At 43.6% G+C, this 25,592-nt stretch overlaps 1 protein-coding gene across 3 annotated transcripts in view; it reads right to left on the bottom strand.

Moving 5' to 3' along the window:
• Positions 1-25,592, bottom strand: part of Bach2 (BTB domain and CNC homolog 2) — a 341,086-nt gene that overhangs the window by 305,634 nt on the left and 9,860 nt on the right. Inside the window, exon 2 of one of the 3 annotated variants that reach the window (XM_040740559.1) lies at positions 19,119-19,246. The exons of the other annotated variants lie outside the window; for them this stretch is intronic. The gene's annotated coding sequence lies outside the window, so the exon portion shown is untranslated. The remainder of the gene's footprint in view (positions 1-19,118; positions 19,247-25,592) is intronic. 3 annotated transcript variants of the gene reach the window in all.

Genomic DNA, 25,592 nt, shown 5'->3' on the forward strand with positions numbered 1-25,592 from the left:
CATTGAAGTTTGTTGTAGGATCACCATCCAGAGGTAACCAGCCAAAGGAGGAGCTAACATTAGACAGCCGGCACAGGTGGCTTAAGCACATCGTAGCCATCATCCTCATTTTCTGATTCCTCAGGGCCAGTGCTGGTGTGGGCTGTAGCCCAATTCCCTTCTAATCTGAGACGGTGTTCATCCATCTCTGACTTTAGTTTATTTTCTAGAGTCATCAGCTGCTTTTGATGCTGCAGCCTCATCCTCTTGTAACCAGAAAATATCAAAATTTCACTCATGCAGCTAACCTGTCTAAAAGATTGTCTCAGTTTTTGCTACAGAATTGGACGTCTGATTTTGAAGACACCATGAGAGAACTCCGGATGGCAATGGTCCATGTGAATTCCACCAGAGTGGACCTTTCCTTTGCATCGGGATTATCGTCCTGGCTGACTTCTACAATGGACCATCTTAAGGAGTGGGCGGGTATAGGAGCATTAACAGGTCTCTTGGTGTTGGTCTCCCTGGTTTGCTTGTGGTTTCTATGTAAGATTAGAGTCACACAAAGAGGCAATGCAGCCATGGTCATTCAGGCCTTTACCACTATTGAAGCAGGACAGTCCCCCACAGGCATGGTTAGCCACCTTAAGAACTAATTAAATACGCTCAGGATGCGAGGCAGAGCACTGCACTCTGAGTCAGCTAATAATGACCCAGAGAAGAGCATGTCTGATTGCATGCGGGTTGGTACCCAAGAGTCCCGCCTCTGGAAAAAAGGGTATCGGACGGGTCTGATGTTTGTTGGGTGGATGACGCCAAACAAAAATCAGTACAATGTCCCTGTCTATGTCAGAGATCAGACCTCTACTCTTGCCTGTTGCATTTTAAACAAAAAAAGGGGGAACTGTAGAGAGCTGCGAAGTGCCACACCCTTAAGATGGTGCTGGCTTCCGCCTCTGCTAGCCTGATAGCAAGTGCTCTCTGTGATAAACAACTCCTTATTTGGTCAAGGCTGGATATCAGGCTTGCTTCCTCGTATGTGGACCTATCTGTTGTTGCCACATGGCTTACCGGGGTTGGCCGCCCAAGGGCCTTTTTTAAGCTGTGGGCGGGCACTCCCTGGGGTCAGAAGATTTGTTCAAGGTCCTGAATAAACTGCTTGTGAGAAGGATTCCTGAGTCGCGTCTTCCTTGCTGGTCGAGGTGGTCGTGACAGTCTGCGTGGTTCCCAGGCCACAGTCTGCCATTTCATGGTGTTTCCTTTGCTGTGCATAAGCTTTCTATTTTGCTGGAGTTGGGCATTTGAGTACACGCATGTGTGTGCATGCATACCTGCCTGTTCATGTGTGCATGCGTGCAAATGTGTGTGTACATGTGCCTGTGTACCTACATTTGCTTTTGTTACGTAGGTTTCTGGTATGATTTAAAACAAGTCTATGAATGCCCATATCCAAGTGCGCTACCGTATCTTCTTTTCTACAAGTTTCAGATTCTGGTTTCATGCTGATCTTTAATGTACTTCCAGCTGAGTTTTGTGTGCAGAGAATGATAAGGGTCATCCTGCTTATGGAACCCCACTCTCTCTAGAACCATTTAATGAGGAAACTCTCCTTTTCCCCACTGTGTGTGATCTTGATGTGCGTGTCAAATGTTAGCTACCACACATGGGAATGTGATGTCTCCAAATTCATCTTTCTTGGAATTGCCTTAGCTCTTTGATGTCTTTTATGGTTTCAAAGGACCTTAAGAATTGGTGTCTTCTAATTCAGCAAAGACCACTATTAGAATTTTGATAGGACTTGTATTGAATCCACATATTAACTCTGAACAGTACTGGCATTTTAACAATATCAAATCTTGTGATTCATGAGCACTGGATATTTTTAGTTACCTGTATCTTCTCAGTTTATTTTTATCAACACTTTATAGTTCTCTAGGTATACCTCTCTCACATCCTTGATTTCATTACTCCCAAGTGTTTTGTAGTTTTAAATGCTGCTATGAATTTCTTGATTGTTGATGCTTGTGTATAAAATGCTACTGCTCTTTACATGTTGGTTGTTGTCTCCTGAAAAATTACTGTCTCCATTTGTTAGTTCTAACAATATTTTGCTGACGTTTGAGGATTTTATGTAACATATATACATATATATAATATACACATATAATTAAGTCCTCTGCAAATAGATAATTTTACCTCCTCCTCTCTGCTTTAATTTTTTATTTTCTAATTGCTGTTTTTAGTACTTCCAAAACTGTGGAAAGGAAGTTCCAGACTGGTCATTTTGCTTCATACTACATCTGATCAGAAAGCTGCCAGTTTGCCATGGGATTATCTTGTCAGCAATGGGTTTGATGAAGGACTTCGTCACACCATGTCTCCTCACATACCTGTAGTGCTGAGAACTGTTACTGAGAAAGGGTTCTGGCAGACAAACTGTATGGAAGGTCTCTGCTTCCTTCTGCAGGAGCATCACCACCACGGCTCTGATACTTTTCAGGATGTGCTATAACTTCTGTGCCATTACCTGGCTTTGGCCTTCCATTGCTGGAAGACTTTGACTTACTTCCTCAGTCTCTTTGTCCACTGGTCTGCCCAAGCTTCCTGACTTAATTCTGAGGTTGGTATTCTTCTAGGAACTTACCCGTTTCTTCTGTTATGTAATTGTTGGCATATAAGTGCTTACAACAGTGCCGTGTGAGTCTTCTTACTTTGGGGGACCTGTTGTGACGTATTTACTTTCATTTTTATTTATCTTTTTTGTTGACTATGTATGGATGCATATGTGTGTTCTTGTATGCATATAAGTTCATATGTGTACATGCAGAGGTCCCAAGGCTGTCATATGGCCTATTTTTCTTTATTTTCTCTTTTTTATTTAAATTAGAAACAAGCTTGTTTTATGTCAATCCCAGTTCTTTCCCCTCCTCCCCTGACCCCCACTAACTCCACATTCCATTTCCTTTCTGCTGCCCAGGGAGGGTGAGGCCTTCCATGGGAGATCTTCAAAATCTGTCATATCATTTGGAGCAGGGCCTAGGCCCTCCCCAGTGTGTCTAGGCTGAGAGAATATCCCCCTATGTGGAGTGGGCTCCCAAAGTCCATTTGTATACTAGGAATAAATACTGATCCACTACCAGAGGCCCTGAAGATTGCCCAGGGAATCCTCCACATTCAGGGAGTCTGGATCCGTCCTATCCTGGTGTCCCAGCTATCAGTCTGGGGTCCATGAGCTCCCCCTTGTTCAGGTCATTTATTTCAGTGGGTTTTTCCAGCCTGGTCTTGACCCCTTTGCTCAGCACTCCTCCCTCTCTGCAACTGGATTCCAGGAGTTCTGCTCATGTTTAGCTGTGGGTGTCTGCTTCTGCTTCCATCAGCTATTGGATGAAGGCTCTAGGATGCCATATAAGGTAGACATTTTCTTTATCTATTCTTCAGTTGAGGGACATCTAGATTGCTTCCAGGTCCTGGCTATTACAAATAATGCTGCTATGAACATAGCTGAACATATATGTCCTTGTATGGATGTGCATCTTTAGGGTATATACCTAAGAGTGAAATTGCTGGATCTTGAGGTAGACTGATTCCCATTTTTCTGAGAAACTGCCATACTGATTTCCAAAGTGGCTGTATGAGTTGGCACTCCCACCAGCAGTGGAGGGGTGTTCCCCTTTCTCCACATCCTCTCGATCATAAACTGTCCTCAGTGTTTTTGATGTTAGTCATTCTGACAGGAGCAAGGTGGTACCTCAAAGTTGTTTTGATTTACACTTCCCTGATGGCTAAGGATGTTGAGCACTTTCTTAAGTGTCTCTCAGCCATTTTAGACTCTTCTATTGAGAATTCTCTATTTAGTTCTCTTTTTAATTGGATGATTGGGTGTTTTGATGACTAGCTTCTTGAGTTCTTTGTATATTTTGGAAATCAGCCTTCTGTCAGATGTGGGGTTGGTTAAGATGTTTTCCCATTCTGTGGGATGCTGTTTTGTCTTGCTGACTGTGTCCTTTGCCTTACAGAAGCTTCTCAGTTTCAGGAGGTCTCATTTATTAATTGTTGATCTCAGTGTCTATGCTACTGGTGTTATGTTCAGGAAGCAGTCACCTGTACCAATTCATTCAAGGGTACCTCCCACTTTCTTTTCTAAGAGGTTCAGTGTGGCTGAATTTATGTTGAGGTCTTTGATCTATTTGGACTTAAGGTTTGTATATGGCAATAAATATGGATCTATCTGCAATCTTCTACATGCCAGCATCCAGTTATGCCAGCACCATTTGCTGAAGATACTTTCTTTTTGCCATTGTATAATTTTAGCTTCTTTGTCAAAAAATCAGGTGTTCATAGGTGTGTGTGTGTGTGTGTGTGTGTGTGTGTTAATATCAGGGTTTTCAATTCCATTTCAAAGGTCTACCTGTCTATTTTTGTGCCAATACCAAGCTGTTTTCAGGACTATAGCTTCTATAACAGAGCTTGAAGTCAAGGATGGTGATACTGGATTTTTCAATTGTTCTCTTCCTCATATACTGAGACGGTGTCTCTCACTGAACCTAGAGCTTGCAGTGGTTACTAGTCTGGTTTAGGCAGCTTGCACTGAAATCCATCTTTGCCTTCCTGTCCTGGAACAATAGGCAGTCTGCCACACCCACCCATATTTTATGTGGGTCTTAAGGAATCCAAACCTTGAACTTGAGTCCTTCAGAACAAGTAAGTACTTTATGTGCTGAGCCATATTCTCAGCCTCTAGTTTCAATTAAAAATTTTTAATATTCTCCCTTATTTTTTCTTAGATTAGGTATGGATTGGTCCATTTATTAAAAAATAACTGTTGGTATGATTATTTCCATGGGTTTTCTGGTTTTTATTTCATTCTGACTGTTTTCTTTTGTTCTTCCCTCTAAATCTGAGTTTCATTTTTCTTTCTCTAATTCTTTTATGTGAACTTTCAGACTGCTTAGGAGGAATATTTCAGTGTTTTAAGTGTAGGCCTTTGTTGCTGTAATCATCTCTTGGGCATCTTGTATGTAGCTTTGGAAGTCTGCATTTCCACTGTCATTTGCTTCAAGATATTCTCACTTCCTTTTTGAGTTCTTTTTGATAAGCTGGCTGTTTGGGAGAATATAGTAAAATTTCCAAGGCTCTTTCCATTATTAATTCTTAGTCTCATACTCTTGTGGTCAGGAATGTCTATGTCTAATTTTCATTTTCTTAAAAACATTAAGACTTGTTTTGTGGCCTAGCATATATGGCTTTGTGTACACTAGGGGGACATTAATTCTGCTGCTACAAACAGAAAATTCAATATGTGTTCACCAGGTATATTTCATCAAAAGAGCAACTGAAGCTCAATATTGTCTTCCTGGTTTTCTGTTGAGAGTGAATGGTTATCTTTATAGCATCCAGCACTATTTTACTAATATGAAAATATTGACTATGTTCTTCATGTTAGATTAGAAACACTCAGTTTATAGATTAGGTCTATAAACTAAGGAAAGGTTGCAAATGTAGAGATTTCTTGAGTATGAACTCTAGAGAATGAGGAGGTCCTTCACACTGTATCTAGGAACACCGAAAGAAAAGGAAATGGATTTCAACATTCAGGCCATTGAGAATTCATCTTTTAAATTTTTTTATTTTTATCTTATATTCATTGGTGTTTTTCCTGCATCTATGTCTGTGTGAGGGTATCAGGTTCCCTAGAACAGAAGTTATAGACAGTTGTAAGCCATCACATGAGTGCTGGAATTGAACCCGGATCCTCTGAAAGAACAGTTAGTGCTCTTAACTGCTGAGCCATCTCTCCATCTCCCCATTGGGAGTTCTTAAGCCGATACAACTCACTGGAAATATCATGTATCCATGGAAATGAGCCTTCAATGAAAGTTCCCACTTTGATCCATTATCACATAGGGGAATCTAGAGGCTGAGTGTGGTCTTAAAAATCAGTGCAGCGTGGCTGCCGTAGGACAACAGCTGACTCACTGACTATGCTTCCAAGTGTGGATCTGAACGTACATTTCATGGCTCACTCAGTCCCCAAATACCCAGCTTGCAAGCCCATCTCTCTGCTCTTCTCATCTGCATATCTGGCTAGATCCTTTCTTCCTTTGACTCTGCCTGGTCAGTGATCCAGCTACTATGCCCTCAGATTTTAACACAGGCATCATTCTCTAATTTTTCTCCCTCTTCCTTATTAGCAGTTTTGTCCTTCAGAATGCACACACACTCAAGATTTCAACCTCAAAAACCAACATTAAAAAAAATCCCTGCCCATCTTGCTTTCATTTCCCTCACAGCGTAAATGTCTCATTTCTTATTTCTCACTACTCCTCAAATGTTCATGACAGTTCTACTCAACATACTAACTGACAAATCCAGGGGACATGCGTGGTCTCTGTGTGACAAGAGCCTTCCTGAACACTGCCTTCTCCAGACTCCTGCCCTGAGGATGGTATACCCCTCCCCAGGTTTTCCTCTTCTCCTGCACACCGTTCCTTCTAAGGCCTCTCTGCATGGGCCTTGTCATCAAATGTCCACTCCCTAGCTCTTTTACCACTGACCTCTGCTCTCACCCACATTAGGATCTCACCCCAACCTCATGGCCTATTGCACACCCATATCCTAATGACATCATCCATGAAGTTGCCTAAACCTGAGACCTGGATGCTGTTCTCAGTCGTCTCCTTCCTGGCAGTGTCTGTGTTTGCCCAGTAAGGTTGGAGGATTCTCTTCAACATTGCATAGCTACAATCCACTGACCATCACGTCTCCCTGAACTTATAAACCAGCATAGTGGTGACGCTTCTGGCCTGGGTTACAGTTCCTCTTTGTTGTATGACTATATTGCTGCAGTTGTAGTATTTCTAAGCACAAATTTAATCATGAAACTTCTTTTTAAAAGGCCCTGAATTAAAGAACACAGTTTTGTTTCTTGTTTGCCAAATTATGAAAGGCAGAAAGAGTTTTATCTTACAGTAATTTCCTACTTGCAATCTGATTTTCAAGCACACATTGAATGTTAATGCTGTTATCAATATATAAAGAAGTTGGCAATCATCAACAAATAAGTAACTAAATGTTTTATTAAAAGAAAAAATCCTTAAGTAGTCCCTCACTAAATATAGCATAAAGGACAACCTCTTGGAATACTATGTGAGATTTTAGCCTTATGTCCCTCCACTCTGTAGTCCCAAGCTGTCATCACATAGACCATCAGAGATTCTGCTTGTGCCTTTTGCCCTGGATGCTTTTCTATCAGCCTTTTCCTACTGGGAGGGTTTCCTGAGTATCCTTCCGCTGTTTGCCTTGGGATTAAGGCATGCAGTTCCATCTTAACTGACCACCTTCCCTTTGATGGAGCTTCCCATCCTCACATTGCTACCCCAAAGTACTCAAGGGTTCTTTGTTGTCTCTGTGCCTGTTCATGGACTCGCACACACAATTCCAGAGCAGCAGTCTTAGCTTGTCTCTTTCTGAACAGTGCTGGCACGAGGTAGGCATTTAATATTTACTTACTAAAAGAATAAATGATGAACAAACCCAATCTCCCACCTTGAGTTTGACATGAGAAAATTTGTTTCTTAGAAGGGGAGGGAGAGGGAACTGGGATTGACATGTAAAACAAGCTATTTAAAATTAAAATAAAAAGTGATAATAAAAAAAGCAGAATTTCAGATTGGGGCTGTAGCTCTCAATAAAAAGGGATGTACTAGGCTCTGGGTCTCAGTCCTTACGACTGAAACAAACAAGCAAAAACAGAGGGGATGGAGAGGGGCTCTCATGGAGTAGTCAAATACTATTACGTTGCCATACATTACATGTACACACGGGTGGCCAAGTTCAAGTAGTGACATCTGCAATTTACATGTGAAAAGTGAACACTTGGCCTTACTGGAGAGTGACTCCAATACTCAACAGAGGACTGCAGCAAGGACAGCTCAAGGGCTATTACCCCCAGGCACTGGCCTCATCTTAGGACTTTCATAAACTAGAGTTCGTATTTCACACAGAGCTCTAACACAAACTGGAAACAGGAGCCAGTTATGCCAGGGAAAGGAAAGGCATGCCTTCAATTGACAAGAAACTACACATGCATTTTACTCTCAAAGCCTTTTTAGTTTGTTTACAGGACAGAGTACCAAAAAAATTATCCTAAAAGTCATAACTTGTGAACTTGACATGCAAAGCAGGAATTTAAAATTAGAAATGTCCATGGCCACTGAGTACTAAAAGAGAAAAAAAAATAAGACAGAGTTTCAAATGCTGGGCTTCATCTCATAGCCTGGTCAGCTGGCCCACGTCGGTGCACTGACAGACACAGTCATTGACTGAAAGGAACTTTCTCATTGAAAATCATGGGTCAACATGATGAAGAGCATTCTCTGCTTCTTGACATGATAAAAGATGTGCTTATTCATAGTGGTACCTTGTATGGATGACATCTCAAAGGTTAGTGAAAATGGCTTTTCCCCAAATTTGAAAGTTAAATTCTTTTTTTTAACAGGTTTTTTTCTTTGTACCCCTGTGTAGCCCTAGCTGAGCTGGAACTTTCTGTAGACCAGGCTTGCCTCAATTTCTGCCTCCTGGGTGCCTGTGCCATCACTGTCCAGTTTGAAAGAAAAGTTCTTAAAGTTCTTTTCATAAAACATCAAATACTATCAAAGATACATGTTTATATGGAAAAGGTCCAAGTGTATGTCTTTGTTTTAAACTACACAAATTAGTGGTTCATAAATACACCATCCATTTGAAATTATCCTTGACATCAGCTTTAATAAAAGAGGAATTCTTCCTGATGCTTGTCGGCAAAATGGTGGTGGCAATACCAAGCTAACATTTTAGGAGACCGTTAAAATTATTTCTCAGAATACTGTTCTAATATGAACGCTACTACCCAACATAAACCCAATGACAGGCCAAGTCCTCACGTTTTCATCAATGGCCCATTAATAAGCCACACTGAAAGGTTACCTCTCCTTAGTGTAATGGACCAAGCAGGGCATCCCCGTCATTTGTTGAGAGTCACTTGCAGAATGACCGTACCATTTGAGACTGAGCATACTGAAGAAATGTATCTACAAGATGAACAACTTAGGATCCTAGCCAAGATACCAAATGACCTCAGGGCAACAGGAAAAACATCCTTAAATTAGGTAAAGTAAGTATTTGGGGGAAAAAATCTTTATCAGGTGAGCAGTTCATTGGCAGATACAAAATTTACCCTTTAGGGAACTGAATGGGAGGACTAATGGCCTTGCATTTACATTTTCTTACATTTTTTTCCGTTTAATCATAACACTTTTAACTTTTTCTTCTGACTTGGAGCTATTTCATAACAGCATTATGGCTATACAGGAAATGTTCTTACTCTGAAGTATTCAAGGATAAAATGTAATGCATCTGTAACTTAGTTTCAGACAGTGCCATAGGCATTCTTCTCCAGTAGACAAACGCATCTAAACTTTAGCACACAGATACAAAATCGTGAACGTTAACTACTGGGGAATATAAAGAAGCAGGTGTTTAGGTGCTCTTACACTATTCCTTCATGTTCCCTGTAGAGTTGAATCTTTCAAGAAGAATAAAAAAGAAGGAAGTTTAAATGAACTTTGGGAGCCCATTCCACATGGAGGGATGCTCTCTTAGCCTGGACACATGGGGAAGGGCCTAGCTCCTGCCCTGGATGAAATGACAGACTCTTGGAGATCCCCCAAAGGAGGGCCTCACTCTCCCTGGGGAAGGATGTGGGGATTGGGCTGAGAGTGGGGGGCTGGAGTGGGGCTGGTGGAGGAAGAAGGGGGGAGCTAGGATTGACGTTTGAAGCATGCATGTTTCTAATTTAAATAAAAAACATATAATTAAAAACTGTTTAAAAAAAGAATGACTTTCTTTAATAAGCACAGGATTTTCAAGTTGTAAATGCATTTCTCTAACATTGAAAAATATAAGATTAGAGCTCCACACTCACCCCACCCCACCCTGCCACCAAATATATTACAAGACTGAATATAACTGGCCCCCTTAAGATCATAGCGAGTAGCACTATTAGGAGGTGTGGCTTTGCTGGAATAGGGCTTTGTTGGAGGTAGGTTCCGAGGTCTTATATGCTCAAGCCACACCGAGTATCTCAGTTTACTTCCCATTGCCTGCCGATCAAGGTGGAAGACTCTCAGCTCCAGCACCATGTCTGCCTGCATGCCACCATGTCCCATCATGCTGACAATGGACCAAACCTCTGAAACTGTAAGCCAGGCCATTAACTGTTTTCCTCTATAAGAGTTGCCATGGTCATGGTGTCTCTTTACACTAGAACCCTAACTAAGACAGAGACCAACGAAAGCAACCTTGTGTTGCTGTTTGCAGACACGATGTTGGCTCTGTCCTCACATCCTGAAGGGAGGTGAAGAGGTGGAATGACACACTCAGAATTCAGACACTTCTTTCCAAAGGCCCTTGGGGTTTCCTGGTCCCTGCCTGGTTAGACCCTGGGTTAATTTCTGCTGACCAGTGGTTCGTGGGAGACAAATTAGGAGGTGGGGTTCCATTTAAATGGCACTCATGGAACTAATTTACCAAATAAACGCTATGTGTTTGACCTGTAATTTAAATTTTAAGTGCCGCAAACATCCTTCACTGCTTTCATAATTCAGGTGACGAAGAACACTCTCCTGAACACTCACGCATGAACTTCACACAGCAGCTTGCTCATTTTCAAGCCGTACAGACTCTGGCTGAAGAACAAAGACTCGCCAAGTTCATGCTCTGTCTGTGGCAAAACAACTCCTTTTCATCATGCACGCCGGCACCCTCAACAAGCACACCTTCTCCGCCCTTCGCCGAGGGAGCCATGAAGGGTCCACTTCAGCCTCCTGTGCAGCTGCAGCACAAAGGACCGGCTGGAAGGAGGGGAGCTGCTCCTCTCCATTTCCCCCTGGCAATTGCTTCCCACCTCCTCCTACAGAAACTCCCAGCAGCAGCACTCAGAAGACGCAGGAGAGGCATGAAAGGATCATTCCCAATGGTCAGGCAGATAGGGTTTTATGCTGGGCATACATTTTCCTGGGGAAGCAACCTCCTAACTTCGACATGAGGAACTTAGCTCCATACTATCTTTTGACTACCGGAATATGTCTATACTGATAAAGTCAAGGCTTCAGAAAAGGACAGAAGAGTGAGATGAAAATCTTTGCAACCTAAGCAGTTGCACTTGTGGCCAAGCTGCAGTATCTTCCCAGTGAGAAGCACTAGTAACACCATGTAAGGGTCTTACTGTCTACAGAGAGTGCTGAAAACCCTTAAAGGTGTAGCACCTCATTTTATTTTCTATGACACTGTAAAGCGGACAGTCACAGGAAGGAAAACTCTGGAAGTCTCCAGAGTGGCTTGCTGACAAGCTCTTCTCAGCTTCCTTTTGTCTTGTCTCTCAGAAGTCATGTATACAATAATTACTTAACAGGCCAGAGGTAGAAACAACACAAATACCCATTAGCTGGAAGAAGGCAATGGAGTATTATCCAGAAAGAAATGCAGAGTACTTGGTACGGGTGTACTCCAAAAATACTAAGCTAGAACCAGGCATACCGACACTTGCCTGCAATCCCAGCACATGGGAGGGAGAAGCAGGAGCAGGAGTTCAAGGCCAGCCGTGGCCATACATTGTCTAAGGCCAGCATAGGGGCTGAGGCCAGCATGGGCTCATGAGACCCTGTCTTCAAAAAATATGTAGTGAAGGAAAAAAGGTGGACCCATGAAATCACAAATTGTAAGATTCTATTTATATGCCATGTCCAGGAAAGGTTAAGGCATAGAAGCAGACTACATGCCAGCAGTTTTCAGAAGTTGAATATGAGGGAAGCAGGGAGTGGATGAAGGCTTACCCGTATTGGGTTTCCATTAGTATGATAAAAATGTTTTGAAACTAGATAAAGGCAATGGTTGCACCACTCTGCGAATGTACTAAATGCCACTAAATTACACATTTAAAGAGTGTCACTTTCATGTCATATGGTTTCACCCTAATTTAAACAAAGTACCAATGTGAGCACACAGCTTTTCATCAGTGTTGAATGTTACAGAACATACTGCACCAGACAGGCAGAGGCCACACCCTCAGCCCCTTTACACTACACACAGAAACAGATTTCCTGTAAGCGAGCTGAAGTCGAAACAAAAGCTAGAGGGACAAAAAAAAAAGAGAGAACGAAACCAAAAAGAAAAACCTCTCCCCACTACCTTCATCCTCTCCAGTCTCCCTGACCCACCAGGACTAACAAACACCACACACTCCAATCACTGAACACACGGCACATTAGACAGAAAGACGCAAAGACATGCATGGGAGTGAAGAGGTCCCCAGAGTGGACAGTCTAAGAAATCCTAGTGAAAACCATGGCACCATGCTGCCCCTCGAGAGGGAAATTCCCTAAGGACTTCCAATACTGCATAGTGCATTACCTTTGACTCAGATCTAAGGAATAAATATCCTTAAAACAGCAAGTACCTAGGTAGGGATAGCAGCAGTCCTCCTAGGAATGCTCCTCAGACCATACACTGGGAACAGGCAGTAAATCATGACCTGACTGTATTCAGGGTGTTATGCAGCTCTTGAAATAGACACCTATCGGCTGAAAAAGAAAGATGTGACAAAAGAGTAAGTAAAAATGTATCCAAATGGCGCTGCAGAAGGAAAATGCCCTTGCATGCATATCCATACATATCAAGAGTGGAAAAGCAACACTGGGAAGCAGAGAACAAGCAGCTCTCCACATCACGCTCTGTGCCGCTTCAAACGATGCCACAGGTACGCACTGCAGTTACCTTTTCCATACGCAGAAACACAAAGGCAAGAGTTCACTCAAAACCTGCTCTGCAGGTATATCCTGAAGTTAGCACATCTCCACTCTGAGACTCCCTGTCTTCTATCCAGACAAAGCAACTTACTCTCAGGGCATGCAGGCCCGTGCTCCCTACAAGCACTGGAGCTGGGAGTCAACATTCTAAGGGTATTTTGGCAGTTTTCGTAAAGGCACTTGATGTCTGCTCAATACAGTAAAAAGAAGAACCTAGCTAGATTTATGTTGTAATGATGCTGTTGGGAGGAGGGGTATGTGTATGTATGTGTGTGTGAAGACCAGAAATCAACATTGTCTTCCTCTATGACTCTGCAACTTATTTATTTTGTGTGCAGGGGAAAGAAAGTATGCACGTGTCACTTTCTGGAGTCTATTTTTTTTCCTATCAGGTAGGTCCCTGGGATCAAACTCGGGTCATCAAGGTCTGGCAGCAGGCACATTTATCCACTGGGACATCCCTTCACCTTGTCTTTTGAAACAGTCTCTCCCACTGAACCTGGAGCTCACTGATTCATCTAGACTAGGTGGCCAGCAAGGAGAGAGTTCTGCCCCCACCTCCCCGGTGTTGGGGTACGAAAGCACACCGCTGCATCTGGCTTTTTAACATGGACAGTGAGTGTACAAATCCAGGTCTCCACACATACACAGTAAGCGCTTTCCCAACAAGCCATTTCTTTGGCCCTTCGATGGCTTTGTAATTTCATTTTCCTAGTAATTCACTGTTACACTCTGTAAAACTATTAAGTCTGTGGCATACTGGAAATATAAAACAAATGCTTGCTCCCTCACCCCAGACAGAGCAGTACAACTCTAAACAACGAAAGTCAATGTTGATGACAATGCTCAGAATCTTTTGTAATGAAAGACTGAATTCTGATATATATTTGGAGTATGTCTAAAGAGTTTATTTTTTAAAGATGCCAAAAGATTAGAAGATTATGCAGATTTCTGGTAATCTGAAAGGATTACTGGGCATTTGGTAAATGACTAAACTGTGAGGAGCTTACGGTAAACTTTATATTTACAATTGAAGACCGAAGGCATAGGAGCGTGTCTAAAACCCCAGACACCTCTGAGAATGGCTGCCAACAGAGCCACCAAGGGTTGCTGGAACCACTAAAGCAAATCATCTCATATTTTCTTCCCCACCATCCTTCTGAGGGAAGAAGCTAACAAGGACGGAAGGCCAGCAGCAAGAACAACGTGAGGGGCTCTGTGAGCCAGGGTGAGAACCAGGCAGTGAGCTTCTTCAATGGGGGGGGTGCTTGCACTCTCCCCAGTTTTCAGACATTTCTAGGTGGAGACATGTCTTCTAGAAGCAGAGTATTACACGTTATTTACCAAGAAAAACGTGCAGGGATGAAAGACAACCAAATAAGCCTACAGTCACAACCTAAGGTGGGGATGTAAAGCTGATCTAGGTGCTGGCCTAGTATACACAAAGCCGAATTTGTGCTCGGGCATTACATGAACCCAGTGCAGGGCACATGCTTATGCTCCCAGGGTGTCAGAAGTAGAGGAAGAAAGATTGGAAGTTCAAGGTCATCTTTGGCTGTATACTGGGTTTGGGGCCAGCCTGGGTTATACTAGATGAGGTCATCTCTTAAAAAAAAAAACTACTTGTCACTGTGCAGGTCTTGTTCAGGAGACTATGGTTCTGAGATTTGATAGGTGCAGCTCCCCTGCCCTATGTAAAAGACACCATTGCACCCAAGATCCTACCACCAGATGAAGAGCTACAGTTACTAATGGCTGATGAGAGGGAGAATCAGTCTTCTTCAGGGGCAAGACCCTAACAGGTGATTCAGCCCTAGACACACATGCATATGGGCAACACTAAATGCACTCAGCACTCTGTATTTACATATATATGTGTGTGTGTGTGTGTGCGCGCCTGTAAGAATAATTAAGAATTAAGGAAGCGGTCATGAGTGGGGGTGGAGCACACTGAAGGAAAGAAACAAAGGGAGAAAATGATGTAACACAGTATTCATACTGAAATTCCCAAAAAAATTAAGGCCCTGAAAATGACGTATAAGTCACACTATACAGACTAAGAAGGTTATATCTGTGCATTTATGAACACACACACACACACACACACAAGCATGTACGCACCCATGTAACAACAATTAATGAAAAAGAGGCCATGAATTTGAAAGAGAGCAAGGAGGGGTCTTTGAGGGGGTTTGGAGAGAGGAAGAGCAAGGAGGAAATGATGTAATTATAACCTCAAAAATAAAAATAATGTATAAAAACAATACCAAAGTGAACAATTTTTAAAAAGTATTTTTAAATGATTGTAAGCATAGACAATCCATAAACTGTAACTAATGATAAAGTGAGATGGATTTATAGGTCTGGCAGCTTAACTAAAAACTCACACGACAGCCTGAAGCACTTCACGGGTCAGTTGTGACACTAAGGAGAAGGACCCCGCATTCCTGCCAAGGGGCAGCAGGCAGGGCTCTGAAAGATCTGTAGCACACTCCATCATGTCGGTTGTACTCAACATGAGAAATAAACCCTCAGAGGAAAAGGAGCCCTCTGTGGCAGGGCTGGGGGGAGTGTTGCAGTACAGTTTAGTTACTTTAATAACTAGTGTGCTCCTAGGAGACTCACACATGAACTGTGGCCAAGGAGGGCACCCGGTGTGTGAGTGCGGGGACCTTGAGTGTGGTCCCCCAGGACGGCTGGGCCTCACCTGCTTTAATTCACCTCCATTGCCATCAACTTGGGTACAAAATACTGTCTTCAGCAGGCAATAACTTCCACACTTCCACAGTGTCTTACGGTTTCTATTGCTGTGACACATCATGACCGAAAGCAACTTGGGGAGGAGAGTGTTTATTTCATCTTACAGCTTAAGTCTATCACCCAGGGAAGTCAGGGCAGGAACTCAAGGTTGGAACCTGGAAGCAGGAACTGGAGCAGAGGCCAAGGATGGGAGGCTGCTTACGGGCTTGCTCCTCATGGCTTGCTCCTCATGGCTTTCTCAGCCTGCTTTCTGGTACCTAGGCCCATCCACACAGGGATGGCACCACCCACAATAAGTTAGGCCTTCCTATTTCAATTGTCAATCAAGAGAACATATCACAAGCTTGTTCACAGGCTAGTCTGGTAGGGACATTTTCTCAATTGAGGTTCCTTCTTTCAAAATGACTCTAGATTATGTCAAGTTGACATAAAACTAGCCAGTACTCACAGTCAGAAACCAGGAACCATATGCACACAAGGCACATAGTTCAACTATGTGCTGAAACATGTTTATTAGATGAGTTGGGTCAGTGCAAAAAACTGACAGATCAGGCAACCCAGCAGTGTGCACCAAGATCCTTATCTGTGACCTTGAACTACTTATGAGGCTGAGTAATGAGACAGTTACACCAAGGAAGAACTTAACAATACCCAAGTCTCTTTACTTCACTCAGCCTTACTGTGCAGGGCACTTCCCCAAGGTCAAATCCTATGTCCTGTTCACAGTCTCTGCTGTAGCTGGAAATACATACATTCTCATTTTTCTCCCCCTACTCACACCCCATACCATCTGTTTCTGGAACATCCATTGTGACTTTATAGAGAGCTCCCAAAATACCTATCTCCTCACCCTCAAACCCTTCACCTCTAATTTCTATCTTCCAGCAAACCATTGCTCTTGCATTCAGTATGTCTGTCTCCTTCATTCAAAAGCTTTCATTTCTTGCTGAGATGTTATCATCCCAGAAAAAAATAAAGCTTCTCTATGGACCTCATTCATGTCTACAGTACTGGAATCTGCCCAAATGCTCAGGCTCCAAATCCCAGTTAGCAAGTGTGTGTATGTCTGTGTGTGTGTGTTTGTGTGTGTGTGTCTGTGTGTGTGTGTGTGTGTGTGTGTGTGTTCTCTGCCTCTGTCTCTCTCTTCCACATCTTCAACTCTAATCATTCATCGAAGCCCACTGATTCTTGACATCCCATCTCTGGCTCTCACTGCCCACCTGCTGACCTCCTCTCTAGTGTTTCCTCTCTTCTCCAGCTGCCCAGTGTACTCTCCATCACCACCACTGTCACTCCAGTCTTCCTGACATCCCCAGCTCCAACCCTCACTGCCAGCCAAGAAGCAATTCACATGACCTCGCAGCTAGAAGCCTGCCCACTGGCTGAGAACTCTGGCTCTGGAACTAATGCCGTGCACCTCAGTTTCCTGGTTCCTACAGTGGACTCTGTAATATGCTCCCCTTAGGGTTTTGATGAAGATAGCAGGAAAGACGTGTAAAGACGAGGAACCATGCTAGCTTGGTGAGCTCTGGGTGTCACACTTGGGTCACTCCAGCAAGGCTAGCTAGTGCAGGTGTCGTGAACTTTTGTGTCCATCCTTCCTTTATTACTATACATTCCTCAGGTGACCTGCCCAATGCAAAAAAAAAAAAAAAACTTTTATGGTTGCTACATCCAAATCCTATCCATTGTCACGGTGCTGGTCCAATCCACTCCCAGGCTACGGCTCTCCTCTGATTATTCCAACCACACCGACTCTTTCTTGACTCTGACCGTCCTTAACATTTTGCTGCCTGTTCCTGGCAAGTTGATGTTTAGACTTTCAATTGTGGCAAGCAGTCCCAAGTGTCAAGGACACCAAGTGTCAAGGCCGGTGCTTCCGCACTGGAGCAGAGAGAAGCAGCAGTGGCTGTGCGGTGTCTCTGAGGCCGAGCTGCTTTCTCAAAGTCCTCAGAGGCCGAGAGGCAGTCTGCAAGGCTCCCATCAGATCTGGAAAACCAAGCACGCAAGCCCTTCCAGGTAACCTGGCAAGCAGCTCCCGTATCTCCTGCCCTCCAGACAGAATCGTGTAGAAATGAAAGGCGTGGCTATGGCCCCCGGGCTGCACAGGCATCCTTCCTTTCTAAGGCTAATGGCTGTGAGTGTTGTGGAGTGGGCTTTCCCACATCTAGTCTAAATAATGGCTTGTAGTTCCATCCTTGAGCATTATCACACACAGAACTCGCTCTGACTCTGTTCCTGTTCTAATGAAAGAATATATTATCAGCCTAACCTTTACCTTTTATTTGACATTAAAGTGTTCGCTTACGATTTGTTTTTGCCAACTCCCAAAGTCCACATGAAAGAAGGAAGAGGAGGAGGAAGAGGACTGCCACACAGAGAGTTTAAGATTTTTTCATACCTAAAAAGGGAATTTTTAACCACAACCTTAGTCATAGACCTGCAACAGGCAGATCAGAAGCAGCGGAAGATAACGCGGCAGCAGAGAGTCGGGTGGATGCGCCCGGGTTCAGGCTCGGGTGCCAGGGCTCACAGGACAGGCTGGCGGAAGTGGGCGCTGTACCCTTATCCCGCCCCCGCCTGACCACCTGCGGCAGCCGGGAGGAAGCAGGCTACCCCCGCACATCTCCAGCTGCAGCTCAGCAGCCACAAACTACGCAGGCACCGTCTGAACGAGCCAAGGTTCTATCAGAAGCATCGGTGTGAAGGGGGAAATCTTCAACTCGCGATGAGTAACCTATGTTATTCAGATTCTATCGCCAAGCCCTGAAGCTGGGCAAAGGGGGACCCCTCTAAATACACCCACAGGGCAACACAAGTGCCCGACCTGGCATCAACTTCTTGGGATTTGTAAGGCCGAGGTGAGGCAGCCAGTATTTAGGGGGAGGGCCAAGTGGGATCCCTGGGAGCTGCCAGTCTTGCCTGACATGTTCAATGACAAATGTTAATGTCTACAGGTCCAAATGCAAGGGCGCGCCCTTCTTAACCCTACGCTCCGCAGGACCGGCCAGCAGCCCTGTGTCAGGACAACACCCTACCCAGAACAGGGCTGAGTGAATGTAGCTCGAGTTTGGAGCACAGTCATTTGAGGAAGTGGCTGCAAAACTCAGGAGTCATGTAAGAGGGCAGGAAAGGGGCTAGTTCACAAATCAGCTTTTATACTTTCCTTTGCTCTACTTGAATAATTTGTATCGTCCCTACAACAGCTAAATTAAAACACACCTGCACTGTAAATTGTGGAGAGCACACCTGCTCTTCAAAGGTCACTTGAGAACTGCTTTTACCTCCCAGGGTACTCTCATTTAAATGTAATTTAAATGAGAAAGTTCAAATTCTTACCCTAACTTAGAATCCTTTAAAAAATCAATTAAAAATAATGTGACCCAACACATCCCCAGTGTCCCCAGTATCTAAAACTACAATAGTGACATATCACCTCCAATACAGGGAACCGTACCATGTACAAGCGCAAGGATGTAGTCAGTAAAGGGAATGTCCTAAGCTGATGTCACATTACCTACAATGAGTTTAACTTACCACTACCGATAGGCATGACGTCCTTGTCCATGAAGGCCACAGACCGCTCACCAAGCGACTATCATTCCTGCCTCATAAGACCTTCCAATATTCAGTGTGACTTTAGTCATCCAAAATCAGGTGAGATGCTGTAGTTTCCAAAAATAAAGTTATAAATTATAAACTTCTCTTATAGCCAATGTCACCCATGTAGCCCCAAAACTACAAACCGCATGGCAATTGGGACTGTGTTCGTCATTGTATGCTCTTCTTCCCAGGGTACTCCGCCTAGCAAACATGAAGTCTGACAAAGCCTTCCATCTTGTAGCCAGTTACTAGTAAGGTAGGGTATGGTGAAATTTAGAAACCAACACTGAAGAATCTTGTTAAGGCAGAAATTCGATTTTAGGAATTTTTAAAATTTATTCCCTGACATCATCTCTAACCCCAGGACCCTCCCACTCTACTAACAAAATTTAGATTAAAAAAAAAGTCAGTGACCCAAAAAGGAGGAGAATCTTGCTGAAATCAAACAACTGTCTGTAAGGTCCGAGGTGATGGATGTGTCCAAGGGAACAGTGTCGTACAGACACAACAGGACCAGTGCACACAGAAACTTTGGAGACTGCAGCCTCAAGTATAGTGTCTACACTGGTATAAGCCAGACAGGGTCCCAGCACTGAGAGGGGGAAGTAGACATGGTCTCCACCCCTAACCAAGAAGCGAGCTATCTGCGACTGATAACCACTGGCAAAGAGAAAAATCAGTTTTCTCCAATGGAGTCTCTCTGGGTATGTTAACCACACCTCAGGGCAGGCGATATTCCTAGGACGATGGCCAACACAAAAGGAACTCAATGGTATTTCTGTAGATCTTTTGTCTCAATTTGCTTTGTTTGGGGTTTGTTTTTGTTTGGTTGATTAGTTTTTGTTTGTTTGTCCTACCAGTCTTTCCCTATTTATTTGGTTTTCCTGTTTATTTTTGTTGATTTGTATATATGTGTGTTTCTTGTTTTTGTCTGTTTTTTTTTAGGGGGTAAAGAGAGAAGTACATAACATAAAATTGGGTGGGTAGGGAAGTAAGGAGGACTGGGAGGAATCAGAGGAATGGAAAAGCATGATCAAATTATATTACACAAAAACTCAATTAAAATGTTTTTAAACATGATTATAATTCATGAAAGTTATTAAAATGTCTATGGTCTCTGGACACTTTACAAAGCCCTTTCTCTACTTTGTCTCATCCATACATATACACAAAACATTATGTAAGCCAATTTCAAAGTCTGAAACAGATGTGGAAATGTGCTAAACCATTATCATGGGTATAGAGCCTCAGAGAGCATATATGTGTGAAACATTCTCTCCATTGTTACCATACAGTAAGCACACTTTAGATCTAACTGTAAGTCATTTTTTTTATTTTGGAATTTTATGACATCAAAGAGTAAGTGACTAATCACACGAAGGGGAAAGATGAAATGAGTCATGGATTCCCACTGAGCTCCCTCAGTCCAAAGGAAAGTTGGTAAATGTTTAAGGGAAGAAAAGAGATGACCTTCTGCAGGGGAATAGATCACTATTTCATTTGTCTGCTCTACAACCTGAAGAATAAGAAGCAGTTGGGTAATCATTATAAAATCCTCAGATTCCAGATCTTCCTGGAGCTATAACCCAAGGCAGTATAACATTTGTTTGCTTGTTTGAGACAGTGACTCACTCTGTAACCCAGGCTGGCCTTGAACTCACAGCAATCCACCTGCCTCAGCCTTCCAAGTACCAGGACTGAGTGTGCGCCACCATACACAACTGAGATGTGTTATTGTTTATATGTTTTTCTTGAATATTCTAAAAATATATACAGAATACTAGTATACTTTATAATTTCTGATAAATACAGGAGAAAACATTGGAAGATATTCACAGAGATCCTTAAAGCAAAAATTCGATTCTGCAAATTAGAAAGAAGAAAACACAGTGGCATTGCATACATTTTAATTCCAACATACTTAAGTAACATAACTTTTACATGGGGGGAAGGGGAAGAAATCCATATAGAAGTAATTCAGCAACACTAATACTAAAATGATACAGTCACCATGGAAACCAGGATTCTCAGTTACACATGTAGTTTAATAAATAAAAGCATTTAGAGTTAGGATGGATCCTAGACACATTTGGTCTCTCCAATGCAACAAAGAAAGATGTATTGGGGTCAAGTATGGGTTGTGCAGCTGAAGCAGCATGTCTGAGAGCTCCAGATAATGCTGAAGGAGGACACTTAGATCTGGGGACATTTAAGACACTTATATAGCCCTGCTCTAAATGGGACAGGACTCTTAACATGGCCTTAAGGGGATGTTGCCTTACACAAAAAAACAGGTTTCACTGATATTCTCTGGTGCTTTGGAAAAACCGCTAAGAGTGTCTTAACCTGTACTTGAATAAATTTTCATAAGCCAAATATAAGGATTACAGTTATTCCTGATAATGTCATCTCAGTGTTCAGGATCTGGCAACTATCTTGGATAATTTTTAAGTATCAGACCAAATCTGAATAACTTCAGAAAACAACGCACAAATACCTCAAAACTTTTATTATCTAAAAGGTTACATGTATGCAAAAATATACACATTAAAAAAAATAACATCCCTAGGCAGGTGCTGGTGGCACATGCCTTTAATCCCAGAACTTGGAAAGCAGAGGAAGGCTGATCTCTGTGAGTTCAAGGCCAGCCTGGTCTACAAAGCTACACAGAGAAAGCCTGTTTCGAAAGTCAATGATAATAATAATAATAATAACAACAACAACATCCTTGATAAGACCTCTCAGCATGAGCCCTCTATCACCTCTGTGTGTGTGTGTGTGTGTGTGTGTGTGTGTACATTCCTTTTACAGATTCTCCCTCTAAGTGTATCTATAAATGATGCATTTAGTTTCCCATGCTCTTGGGCACTCAGGGATAGACTAATACTATACATATTACTGTCTTATTCTTCTCATTCAACAGTATGTTCCTGAGAGTCACCCTCTTTGGTGCATTTTCATTGGTTCAATGAACACAGAGAACTTAGTACACACCACGCTCCTCAGCACATCACAGCCCGTCAATCATTCTGCCTGCCTAGAGACGCCATGTTCTTAGTCTCTGGGTGAGGAGACTTGAGCTCAAGAGAGGAGCAAGGCTACAGAACCTTGCTGTTCCTCACAAGGCAATGCTCCCATATCCACAGCCTCCCATATCCATAGCACATTCCCCACTCCAAACAGTAGCCCAATACCTAAACAGCAAACTGTGTTGATGCTGCTTAATACCTTAGCATTAATGAGAAGGTCTATTCAACATGTTTGTCACTGCTTCCTGAAGCAAACAGGTTAGGAGTTTTTCTTGGTTGTACATTTAGGAGTGAGACTGCTGAGTGACTTTAAGTTGTTTGCTTGTTGAACTTGATTAGGGAATGCAAACTTCTCCAGAGTAATTGTGCCAAGTTATACTCTTACCAACTGTATTCAAGACCTCCACCCACATCTCCGCCAACACACGGTATCCTCCGATTTTTAAATGCCGGCTAATCCAGACAGCGTGTGATGGTATGCTATTGTGTATTTCATTTGCATGCACTTGACTATCAATAAGGCCAAACATCACTTTTCGAATTTACTAGCCACATGGCTTTCTGTACCTTCTAGACCAACCTAGTCTACACAGCAAGTTTCAGGCAAGTCAGGGCTACAGAATGAGACTTTTTCTCAAGGGAGGGGGAGGGAGAAGCAAGGACAAGATGCTGAAAACTGATCAAGATGGATCAGTAGGGTGGTGAACCCGAGGCTGAGAGCACAAAGACAAGCCAGGAATGAAGTTCCATTCAGCAAACCCCACACCATCTTGAGGACTCCTAGTTCCAACTCCTTTTTAAAGCATTCCTTCCCTTCAGTCCTTCCTGACCTTCCTTTTTGCCCAGCCCCCACCCACTAATTTCCACTGTCCACTCTGGCCCCTGGGCACACACAGCTGTCACGGAACACATAAGTCATCTCCAAGATAAACCACAACCCATCTGTCTGCAGCTAGAGTGTCAAAGCCCTGGAAGAAACATAGGCCCACAATGCTTCAGCATGCATTTGCTCAAAACGGAGTTTAAGAATACATTTTTAAAATTTCAGAATCAAAATGTAACTCCCAATTGGGAAGTCGTGCCAAATAAAAATATACCAGAGTCTCTCGGTAGGAACAGGTTTTAGGAGCTTTCTCTGCAGGCAGAAAGAAACAGCAGGTAAGACTTAGAGCAGGAGACCCAATGAGTCTATTCACGCACTCCCTCATTTACTGAGCCCTGTTTGTGCAAGACAGAGAAGCGCGGAGAATGGAGATACAAAGAGCAGCAGAGAGGCATCACAGTCGACTCCAAACACCAACAAGACAGCGTAAGACAAAAGATGTACGGAAAAAGAAGTGTGAGAGAGGCCGGGCTGACACAAAGCCCGTCTACTAAAGAAAACTACTGTGAGAACCTGGCCAGATGGCCTGCCGCTTAAGAGCAAGAACTGTAGAGGACAGTTCCCAGCACCTAGGCCAGGCAGTTCACAACTATCTCCCGGGCACATGCATCCACACAATTGCTTGTTCATTAAACCTGCTGTGAGTGCCTTGGGAAGGCACAGAAGGTGAGAAGGCCTACTCAGCAGCTCACTAGGGAAGGACAAAGGGTTGCAGCACTGTAAGGGGGGGGATGTTTAGAAAGCAAAACAGTGTAGGAATGTGAGCAGTCATGCTCTCCTTGAGTCTCGGGATTCGGAATTCGGTTGTTCTAACTACAGACTGGAGAAGTCCTTGTGGCACAGAGCTAACAGAACGCCCTGCAGAAAAACAGAACAAACTAACAGGGACAAGAATGGCGCACACAGACACACACAGGCTGGTGCTCGTGACAGTGGCAGCCCCTGGCCATGGAAACAGGCAGCTCGCTTCCTCTCCATGATGGCTGACTCTCGTTTTCTGTGACCCCCCCCCTTGTTGGAATCCTTTGACAGTGACTCATGGGGCAATCGGTCTACTCAGCAAGCCCACAGCCGTTCACAATAGACTGTGTAGGAGGCAACCAGCTCCTGGCCCGTGGTCTGTTCAGTTTTTTCCTTTCTGCATTCTGGGAGGATTCGCTTTTCAGCCACATTTCCCTCAAAACACAGCCCTGGGGGCGATGCTTAGCGCACAGATTTCTGAGCGATGAAATAATCCACTTTGGTTTCTTAGTCATAATGAAACTAAAAACAGTAAGATGAGAAAACAACAGGGTCATCATCACACCTACAAAAACACAATTTCATACTCTGGCGAGATAAGGAGGTCAGGGGGGGAAAAAGCTCAAACTAACATTTTCCAACCTTTCACTGAGAGCAAGGGCTAAAACCACATGTTCTGAAGGGCTTACACTGTGTTATTATTAGATGTCACAATCCTATTGATACTGATGAGTCACCCTTATCGGCGGAAACCAAGACCGTCCATCAACAGCATGCTAGAGTCACTGTGGCTTTTTCTTTATTGCTGGTCTGACAGCCCTCAGGAAGTTTCTCCAAGCCACCCTTAAGAAGGCTCCATCTCAGCCCCTGCAAAGCTTTTGCTGAGCCAGCTCAGCTCGTTTGGGAGTCTGGGATGATCTGACCGACTTCTGTCCACAAAAAGGAAGTTTATATAGAGACCTCAGAAAAACAGCATTTCACACTTTCCGACGAAAATACCCAAACGGAGGGGAGCAATGTAAACAAAACAGTCAAACAGAGTCACCAAAGTCAGGGAGCATCTTCCAGACCAACGCTAGGTGCTCTGTTTTTGTTCTGACATCAATAACCAGCAACAGATGCAAACAAAGGCTGTGGTCACCCAGGGATGGCTGGCTTGCTAGGCGCACCCCTTACTGCCCGCCCCCTGCTTCTGCACTCGGCTTCCCACAGAGAGAGAAGTGGGCCAGGTCTCCGTAATGCCAAGAAAGTCCAATTCAAGTTTTAATGAAAGTCCTTGGGTTGCTAAGCAGCAAATAACAGAACTACCCCCTTTCCCTTTTGCCGGCTCTCCTCCTCCCAAAACAATAAAGTCAGAGTCGATTTCTAGAAATGCTGCAAAGGCAGACATTTGCCTCACTTCCTACCTGACCTGCCTGAAGGCTGTGTCGGGTAGAAGGAACCCCACCAGCTAACAGTGACCACAGACCCAAAGACAGCGGACCTCCCAGCCTGGGGCCACAATGGACCTGAGCACTGCCAGGCAAGCGAGCGAGCGGCCAGCAGAGCACAGCAGCCCTTGGGTGCATGAGTCAGCAAGTGGCGGAGGGGACTGCTGACTGCTCATACCCATGCAGAGGTGCACACAGGACAGGCAAAACAGAACTGGAGCACACAAGACTCTCGACCCCCACACCCAGTTACTGCTTTTCCTAGGTTAGACCAAAAATACAGACCATCTACACTCAGGCTCAGAAAGAAGTAATGACCAATAAT

The sequence above is a fragment of the Mesocricetus auratus genome, unplaced genomic scaffold, assembly GCF_017639785.1.
Source record: "Mesocricetus auratus isolate SY011 unplaced genomic scaffold, BCM_Maur_2.0 Super-Scaffold_6730, whole genome shotgun sequence".
NCBI classification, from domain to species: Eukaryota; Metazoa; Chordata; class Mammalia; order Rodentia; family Cricetidae; genus Mesocricetus; species Mesocricetus auratus.